The sequence below is a fragment of the Elephantulus edwardii genome, unplaced genomic scaffold (assembly GCF_000299155.1).
Source record: "Elephantulus edwardii isolate Elephantulus edwardi_28Jun2011 unplaced genomic scaffold, EleEdw1.0 scaffold00095, whole genome shotgun sequence".
NCBI lineage: Eukaryota > Metazoa > Chordata > Mammalia > Macroscelidea > Macroscelididae > Elephantulus > Elephantulus edwardii.
This window is the reverse complement of record NW_006399845.1, coordinates 5,985,885-5,995,555: the sequence shown is the minus strand read 5'-3', so window position 1 is coordinate 5,995,555 and position 9,671 is coordinate 5,985,885.

The window sequence follows — 9,671 nt, the reverse complement described above, 5'->3', positions numbered from 1 at the left end:
CTCTTCTCCAGCACCACAGCTTAATCTTGTTTATTAAGGCATAATTTTGCTTTCCTTTTAAGGAATTTAAGATCTAAAACTGCTCAGTGAGCTTCATAGTGTATCTTGTCAAGTGAATTGATGCGTTTGAGCTGTGGTTCTGGAGAAGAGTATTGAAAATACCATGGACTGCTAGAAGAGCAAACAGGTTCTGCCTGGAGAGGATGAAATCAGGCTGCTCCTTGGAAGCAAGTATTCCAAAGCTTCATCTGATTTACTTAAGACATGTTGCAAGGAGGGACCAGTCCTTGGGGAGGGACGTCGTGCTTGGAAGGTGGAGGGACAGAGAAAGAGAAGGACACTATCGATGAGATGAATTGACTCAGTGACTGGGGTAATGAGGGTACGTGTGTCAGACAGTAAAGTTGGCACAAAGCAGGTTTCAGGGTTATTGTACATAGGCTAGGGTTGCTATGAGTCACAAGCAACTCAATGGCACATATAACAACAACAACAACAACAACAAGGAATAAAGTAAGATTTTCATTGTTTTGTGTGGCAAATTGTGTACTTATTGATCATTTCACTACTCCAGATATGGCTTATTTTTTTCCACAGTGAAGACATAAATACAGATTCTGAAGTACTTTGCAATATAGCCAGTTCCTATATTACAAATGAGTTGAAGGGCATTAGTTCACTTCTCATATCAGTTTTCCAAGTGTTTGTCTTAGTACTTAGTATACAGTGCACCTTTATATGCACACAAAATTAAAGAAACACCTTTAGGTAGGTTAAAATGTCTTTAACTTAATAAATAATTTCTGAGATCTCTCTTACTCATTGTTGTCTAGTTGAAACCTACTCATACCTGATGCTTCACTGAGCTTCTGAGACTATAAATCACATGAAAGGAGATTGCTTATCTTTTTCCTGAGGAGCTACTATTGGACTTAAACCACCAGAATCAACTTCCCAAGGACTAGGTCACCTGAGCTCCCAAATAGAAGAAATAAAATAGCAATAGTAACCCTTTCATGCATATGAAAAAGTCATTTGCATTTGTCATTAGGAACCATTGTAAAAAGTGCAAAAATGTGAAAAACATGGCAAATAAATGATACTTCTTTATAGTATTAGAACTGCAAGATAGAACATTACCTTATTTGACTTCAGATGGGAATATGCATGTTGGGTAACTCAGACATTTTGCTCCTCTGTACATGGTTGTGAATGGCTGAAAAAGTGCCAAGCATATTGATTTTGGAGTTACAAATAAGAGTTAGCAAGGATACAAATTGGCAAATAAAGAACCATGAATTTTTTAATGAAATGGCTTTCATGGGGTTTGGTTCATAAGTATATGTTATAGTGTAATTCAGACCCATGGACTGTATTACCATATAAGAAGGATTAATCATGGTGGGGACTGCCTAGGATCTGCCCAAGACTTGGAAATGAAGTATAGGGGATTGAGAGTGGAGAAAGAAAATTGCTCTCAGTACTCAACCATGAAATTCATGTGAAATGAACCAGGAAGAGCCATGAAAAATTATCTTAAAGAGGCAGAATGACACAGTAAACTGTACTAATTCCAGCACAATCCAGGAGAGAACAAGGCTTGGGAATTCCTATCCACTGGGAAGGCCACTGCCAGCACAGACATGGACAGAGAGAGGACTTGTGAGTTGGAGACCAGCTGGAAATAATATACTTGGGTCAAATGGAGGCATTTGGACCATCTTAGATGAGGCAATTAGAATTGGATTCACTTGTCTGCCTTTCTTTCTGTGGCTGATTCAGTGTTCCCTAAGCAAGCTTCTCATTGTGCTCCACCATCTCTGAGCCACCAGGTGTAGTGGTCAAGCATTAGACTTAGGTTCATATCATCTGGGTTCAGCTCCCAGCTTTCCCACATACTAGCTTTGTGATTTTGCAACTAATGTAATTTCTGACTTTATTTACCTGTAAAGGGAGTTTAACCATAGTTCCAACCTGTTGGTCTTGTTTTGATAATTAAATGAGGCAATGCTTCTAAAATGCTTTACATGGTACTGAGTATAAAGTTCATGTTCATACATGTTAATAATTATCACTGTTACTATTTTTATTCCTAGCTATCCTATTCTGTGAGGATAGAATGGTTTGTTCTCGTGCAGCAACAATACTTTTTATTGTTAATGACTGAATTGGGCTTCTTCTGGTTTAATGCATTTATCACCTGATCTTAATGTATAAATGTGATCTGTTTGGCAGATAGATTCCATTTTCTCATCCTACCTTGCTATGCATTAAAGTTAAAGCCATGACTAATGCACCAAAATTCCAATTGCCAACTTCTGAAGTCACCTTGGAATTTGTCTGCTATTCAAGATATCACCTCTATCAAGGGCTTACTTTGCATTTCTTTCGGAGGAGACCATTAAATGGAATAGATGGTTCACAGGGTGAATGAAAACTAAAACAGTGGTTTTAAGCCAGAGTTGCAGGTTGTCATGGTCTATTAAGCTGCCTGAATTAGCAAATGTCCACCCATTTCTTTTAGAATACAGTGTTAGGCTTTTCTATATTCTCTCTGAACCTCTGATCACAATGTTTTCATAAACTGAGCAATACATAGCCTTGTTTTATGCTGTTAATATTCTTAAATAAATAATAAGCAATTAAATTAAAATTCTTTAATAAAACTCATCTGGACTAATTTATTGTGAATTTCTGGGTAAAGACAAAGCTTAGCAGTGTTCTGTGTCCTGCTTGCAAGCTATTATATAAAGTGCAACTGTTGGTCTCTCTCTGATTGCAGCAAAGAAGACTAAAGAAAATCAAAGACTCAAGTAAACAATTAGTGCAGAGGACTAATGGACCATATGAACCACTGCTGCACTGTCCTGAGGCCAGAACCAGATGGTACCACCACCAACCACTCAGAACAGGATCACAATAAAAGGTATGAGCAGAAAGGGAGAAAAAAAATTTTTTTTAATCAAAATTAGATATAAAAAGAGGCCAGACTACTGGTCTTTATAAATAAGGAGAAATCCCAAGACTGTGGACCTTCCATATCCTGTAAGCCTGGTACTAAACCTATTCCTGGTGGTCAACTTTTCCCCAAACATCAGGCAAACTTGTAAAGTGAATAATAATAATAAATGAATATTCCAGGGAGGAATATATTCCTCCCTGCAGCCAACAGTATGAGGCCCAAAGGGTAGCATTTGTCCCCAAAGATAGCTTAGAAGGCAAAAGAGTCAGGATAGAGGGATGACTAAAAATGAGGAACCAAGGGAAGAGGTAGGAAGAGTGTTACTACATTAAGAGAATTACAACTAAAGTTATGAAACACAATGTATACAATCGGTTGAATGGAAAATTATTTCGCTCTCTAAATGCGCACGCAAAATACAACAAAAAGTTTTTTAAAAGGACACCTTATTCAATATATCAACATATATAGAGAAATGGATAGATGATTCACTGAAATCACAGCTTACAGCACGTCATGGCAGAGCATGAACTGACACCTGCCTTAGCAACAATGCACAGCACAGCAGAGCTATGCTTGGGGACCATATTGTACCTTTTTCCAGTAAAAAAAGCATAGCATTAAATAGACCACAAAAGGGTCATGTCTTTTACAGCATGAAGAACAAGAAGGCAGAGCGTTACCTTGCGTGACCTTAACTGGACACATGCCTGTCAAGTGACTCAGATTCTTTGCTCTATCTGTCTGTGAATGACTGCAAAGTGTCAAGAGCATTGATCTGATGGGGGTGGGGGAACAGGGCAAGGGGACTTAGAAACATGTTTTTGAAAGCAGTCAAATTGGCAAATATAGAACCTATATATATCCGGTTACAAATAAAAATAAAAAAGGTTTCTATCAAGTAAATTCCAACTCATAAGAGTCCCATGCATGTCAGAATAGAATTGTGCACTATGAGCCAACTATATCTGTTGGCTTTCTCTCCCTTCCCCCAAAGAGCATCTTATAGACTCAGATGGAAAAACTTCTAGTTAACTTCCATATACAAGCTTACACTCTTTTCTAAAAGCCTCCAAAGTCTCTTCTCCTGTCCTTTTATAAAATCCAAACTTTTTGTCATGGCCTTACTTTTCTACACACATTATGTAAAACTTTCCTTTGACTTGTGATATGCTAAGGGAGGTCTGGTGGCCTAGTGGGTAAGGAATTGTGATGCCAACCCGATGATAAGTGGTTGAAATCCAACAACTGCTCCTCTGGAGAAATACGAGCAATTTCTTCTTGTCCTATTTATATCCACAGGAAATTCACTGAAAGATCAACTTTGAGTTGGTTCTGACTCAATGGAAATTAATTTTTGAGTTTGTAATATGCTAGTCCAAAAGCTGGCAAACTACAGGCTGTTTTTATGAAAATTCATTAGCACACAGTACATCCATTTGCTTACATGTTATCTATTTTCTTGTGTGTGTATTTGTGTGTCTGTGTGTGTATATATGTATATACACACACACATTATAGAAATGTGAATGTGTGTGTGTGTGTGTGTGTGTGTGTGTGTGTGTGCATGTATCCTAGTATACTTATGTACTGCAGCACATAACTGGTTGAGACAGAGACTCTCTGATCTTTAATGCAGTCATGCTGTAACATTTATATGAAAATTTGAGAAATGAGGCCTAGCTATGGGTCCTCAGTGAAGTGAACTACTTAATTTGACCCTTCTAGTCAAGCGTTGAGGACTCTCCTTCATAGGGTTGCTATGAGTTGCCCGGGACTCGACGGCACTTAACAATAACATCAGAGAGAGAGAGATCAGCTAGACCAGTGGACAGAAAGGGACACTACCAAGCCAAAGGTGGGTGACTTTTAATCCACGGTCCTCGGTCTGTCTTTCATTGTTTTTGTTTGAACATTCCTCTCGGTCGTATAGCCCTCGTGTGTCCACTTTCCGTACAGCGGTAACTTGTGGCTGTTGTGAGGCTGAACACTGTGACACTGATGTGTCAAATGCATTAATGGTCGGTTACCCAATGTGGACAGAGAGTGGGGTGGAGCTTCCCGATTAAAACAAGCTTGGAAGGAGGAGTGGCATCCACTTCCATAATAGCTTGCCTCTGGAAAGCCTATGAACCTGGAGAGAGAATGAGAGACACACAAATGTTGAGGACTCTTTTTCATAGGGCTGCTGCTATGAGTCGCCTGTGACTCAAGGACACTTAACAACAACAACAAGAACAACAACAGTCATTGTAACCCTGATTAATTGAGTAAGACTATGCAAATGTGAAGTACTTATGGCCCATCAAAGAGATAAGATGCCTGGTTAATAATGCAAATGAGGTACTTTCCAGTGGGAGTGTAGAAAGCTAAGATGACCTCATCAGTAGGGCGTTGCAATGCTAACCCAAAGGCCATGGTCTATGACAGTTTGAATCTACCTGTATCACCTTGGCAGAAAGATGGACAGTCTCCTTGCATGTGGTTTACAGATGCAGAAACCTAATGAGTTTCAGTTATGAGTTGGTTCTGACTCAATGGCAACACGTTTGAGTTTTTGTTGGAGTGAGTCCATGCAAATAAGTTTCACAGAACACTAACTAGATGATTGGTCAGTTTTATTACTCTGTTAGGCTTAAAATAAGCCACCCTAGGGGTGGAATGGCAGATATCTCTACCATCAAGAAAAAAAACCCCAACACCACCAGGGGTGCATAGAGTGTGTCCTCAGGACCTGGAACCCCTATTCCAAGAATCTCCTTGATCCAGGAGACAGAGCTGTGACACAGAGACAGCGAGAGATGCGGAGATGCAGCTGCAGTTAGTGGCAGCAGAAGTAACAGAACCATGAGAGTGACATGAGACAGAGTCATGGAAAGAGAAACTGAGTGGTTTGGGGCCAGATGTTTTAGATTTCTACTTGTGGGATGATGCTTCTCAACACATGGAGCTGAACACTTGCAGGCAGAGGTTTACTAGTGGACTAAGGTGCTTCTGGGCACTTAATTCAACAAAACTCAACTCACAGCTGTTGATTCAGAACCAAGTCCTCCATTGGATTACTAAGGCTGTAAATTTCACAGGAGGAAGGTGATTGCCCATCTTTCTTCCTCAGAGAGGCTGATAGATTCAATCCACTATAGAGGTATGGCTTTTGAGTTAGCAGTTGTTGGTGTTGTTAGGTGTTGTTGAGTTGAGTACTACTTATAGTGACTCAATGAACAACAGATCTGAACCCTGTCCTATCCTATGCCATTCTCAGACTTCTTTCACACTAGAGCCCATTGTGGCAGACACTGTGTCAATCCACCTGGTTGAAGGTCTTCCTCTCCTTTGCTGACCCTCTGCCTTTCCAAGCATGATGTCTTTCTCCAGGACTAGCCTATCTTAGCAACATGCCTTAAGTATGTGATTTGAAGCTTTATCATCTTTACCTCCAAGGAGCACTCTGAATGCACTTTCTCCAAGACATTTGTTTGTTCTTCTGGTGGTCATGGGGTACTCAGGTCTCTTCTCCAACTCCACAGCTGAAAGGAATAAATCCTTCTTCTGTCATCCTTATTCATTGTCCAGCTCTCAGATGCATAACAACTGACTGGAAAAACTATGGTCTGAATCAGATATAGCTTAGTCCTCAAACTGATACCATTGCTCCTTAAGAATTTAGAGGTACCTAATTGCAGACTTTCCCAGTACAATATACCACCTGGTTTCCTGACCGCTGATACAAAAGGTGTTGATTGTGGATCCAAGGAAGATAAAATCATTGACAACTTCAGTCTTTCCTCCATTTATCATGATGCTGCTTATCAGTCCAGTGGTAAAATTTTTGTTTTATGTATTTATTTTACATTGAGATGCATTTCATGTTGAAGGCTGTATTCTTTGATCTTCTGGAACAAGTGCTTCAAGTCCTCCTCACTTTCAACAAGTAAGGTTGTATCATTTGTATAACACAGGTTATTTTTTTGAGTATTCCTCCAATCTTGATGCCACATTCTTTTTCAAAAGGTCCAGCTTCTTGAATAATTTGCTCAGCATACAGATTGAATAAGGGAGGATACAACTCTGATGCACGTCTTTCTTAATTTTAAACTATGTAGTGTTCCCTTGCTCTATTCACACAACCCCTTCTTGGTCTAGGTATAGGTTTCACACAAGCTCAATTAAGTGTTCTGGGATGCCCTTTCTTCTCAATATTAACCATAACTTTTTATGATCCACACAGTCAAATGCCTTTACATAGTAAATAAAGCACAAATAGACAGCTGGTATTCTTTACTTTCAGCCAGGATCCATCTGACATCAGCAATGATGTCCCTGATACCACACCCTCTTCTAAGTCTTGTTTTCTGGCATTTTTATGTATGTACTGTTCTAGCTGTTTTTAATGACTTTCAGCATTATTGTGCTTGCATGTGATTTTTTTAGAAGAAAATTTTTATTTTATACTGATTTATATACATTGTTTTCACACTGAATCTTTCTCATTTCCTTACCCACTTCTCCCTCCAGCCATCAAATTAATAAAATTGCACAATCCTATGGTTACCACTGCCTGACCATCCTCGCTCCTTTGCTCCCAACCTCCCCACCTTGTATCCTCATACATCTTTCTATTTCTACAATAATGGCTGTATGCAATATTTGTCCTTATGGAACTGAGTTAATTCACTTAGCATAATGCTCACCAGTACCTTGCATATGATATTAATGATATTGCTGAGTTAGAAACTCCTTAAAGACTACACCACCAGAGAATTTCAGAGCAGGGCAGAGGCCAAGGGGTCACAGAAGGCTGCCTTTGAGAACAGCTATTCTATTGAAGGACTTGTGTCCTAAACAATCTTCACCTTGTATTATAACATAATATATAATATAACATATTACTTCCCATAATTGTGAATATTATCTGCAGGTTCTGTATAACGATTGCTGCTAATTATCAAACTGAGAAGAATACCCTTGTTGTTATGTGCTGTTGATTCACCTGCGACTCATAGCGACCTTATGTACAACAGCTTTAAAGCTGCCCTGTCCTGAGCCAGTCTCTCTGACACACCCACTCACATTAAACCAATTCCTGTATCAATCCTCCTCATCAAGGGTCTTCCTCTTCTGCACTGTCCCTCTACCCTTCTAAGCATGAGTTCCTTCTCCAAGTACTGGTCCCTCTTGGCCATGTGCCCAAAGTATATGAGTCAAAGCTTCAAAATCCTAGCCTCCAGGAGAAATTTGATTTCACCTTCTCTCAGACAGACCTGTTTCTTCTCTTGGCATTTGATGGTATGTTCAATATTCTTCTCCAGCACCACAGCTCAAAGGCATCAGTTTTTCTTCTGTCATCCGTAGTTATTATCCAGCTCTCTGATGCATAGCAAGTAATTGTGAAGACCATGGCCTGGATCAGGTAGGTGCATCTTAGTCTCTAGACTGATATTTTTGCCTCTCAATACTCTGGAGATGTCCCTGACTGCAGATGTTCCCAGTGTAATTTGTCTTTTGATTTCCTGACTGCTGGTGCCAAGAGTGTTGATTGTGGAGCTGAGCAAGCTGAAATTGTTAACAGCCTCAATATCTTCTCCATCTGTCATGGTGCTGCCAATTGGCCCAGTGGTGAGAATCTTTGTCTTCTTGATATTGAGCTTCAATCCATATTGAAGACTACAGTCCTTGACTTTCTGCAGCAAGCACTTCAGGTCCGTAGAGAAGAGTGCCATAGGAAGGGTAATTAATATCAGGACTGGTAGAAAGTTTGGTGAATAAAGGCAGGTCTGACTCCTGCCTCACAGGAATCAGCTTTCTGCTACTGATGCTGACAGTGATTCTCCCTCTCCATCCTAATGTTAGGGAAAGTCAGTTGTTGCTTCCTCTTCAGTCTTACAGAATTTAAATGGAAAAAGAATAGGAGTTTTCTGATCAGATAATATCTTCTTTGCCATAAAGATAAAGCTGTATTCTATTTGCATCTCTGAAACCCTCATTACCCTCATCGTCTACCTATTACTTGTCCCCTTCGAAGTCCCCGTGGTCTACTCTGAAAAACTTAGGACTTCAGGATCACATTTTTAAAAACACTGACTTTACTTATTTGATTTGTTATTTTGATTAAAATGGCTTTACTGTTTTTATTAAATTCATAACTTCATGATATAGGTACTGTTTTAAGAATATTCAATAAAAAGCCCATGATTCTTGTCATGGTCTATATTCTTTAAATGCATAATCCTTTCTGATTCTTATCTATGAAGTAAATTATTTTGTTATACATTTTATTGGTGGAAAAAAACTGAGGGAAAGAAAAGAAACTGGATCAAGTTACTTGGCAATAAATATTGGATTCAAGATTCTTCTGATTCAAGATAGAATCAAAGGCACATTTTACCTTCATAAGCACATTGGGTTGTCTTGTGTGGTGTTAGCCTAAAGTTGGCTTTTTTTTCAGCCATTGCCTTAGTTTCCTCTGGTCTCCAGCTACTTTAACTGCAGACACATAGTATTCCAAATCATCAACAGCTGTGGGGCTAGGACAAGAGAAAGAGTGTTTCCCACACTGAGTAGCTAGACATGAAAGCAACTAGAGGGAGACTAGAGTAAGACCCTCACAAGGGCAAGATCCTGGTGATGATGGTGAAGAAACTGTGGCATTGTTGTGGAGATACTTTGCCAAGGTGTGACTGAGGCTTCTTGCATTTGTGCTGGCCATATT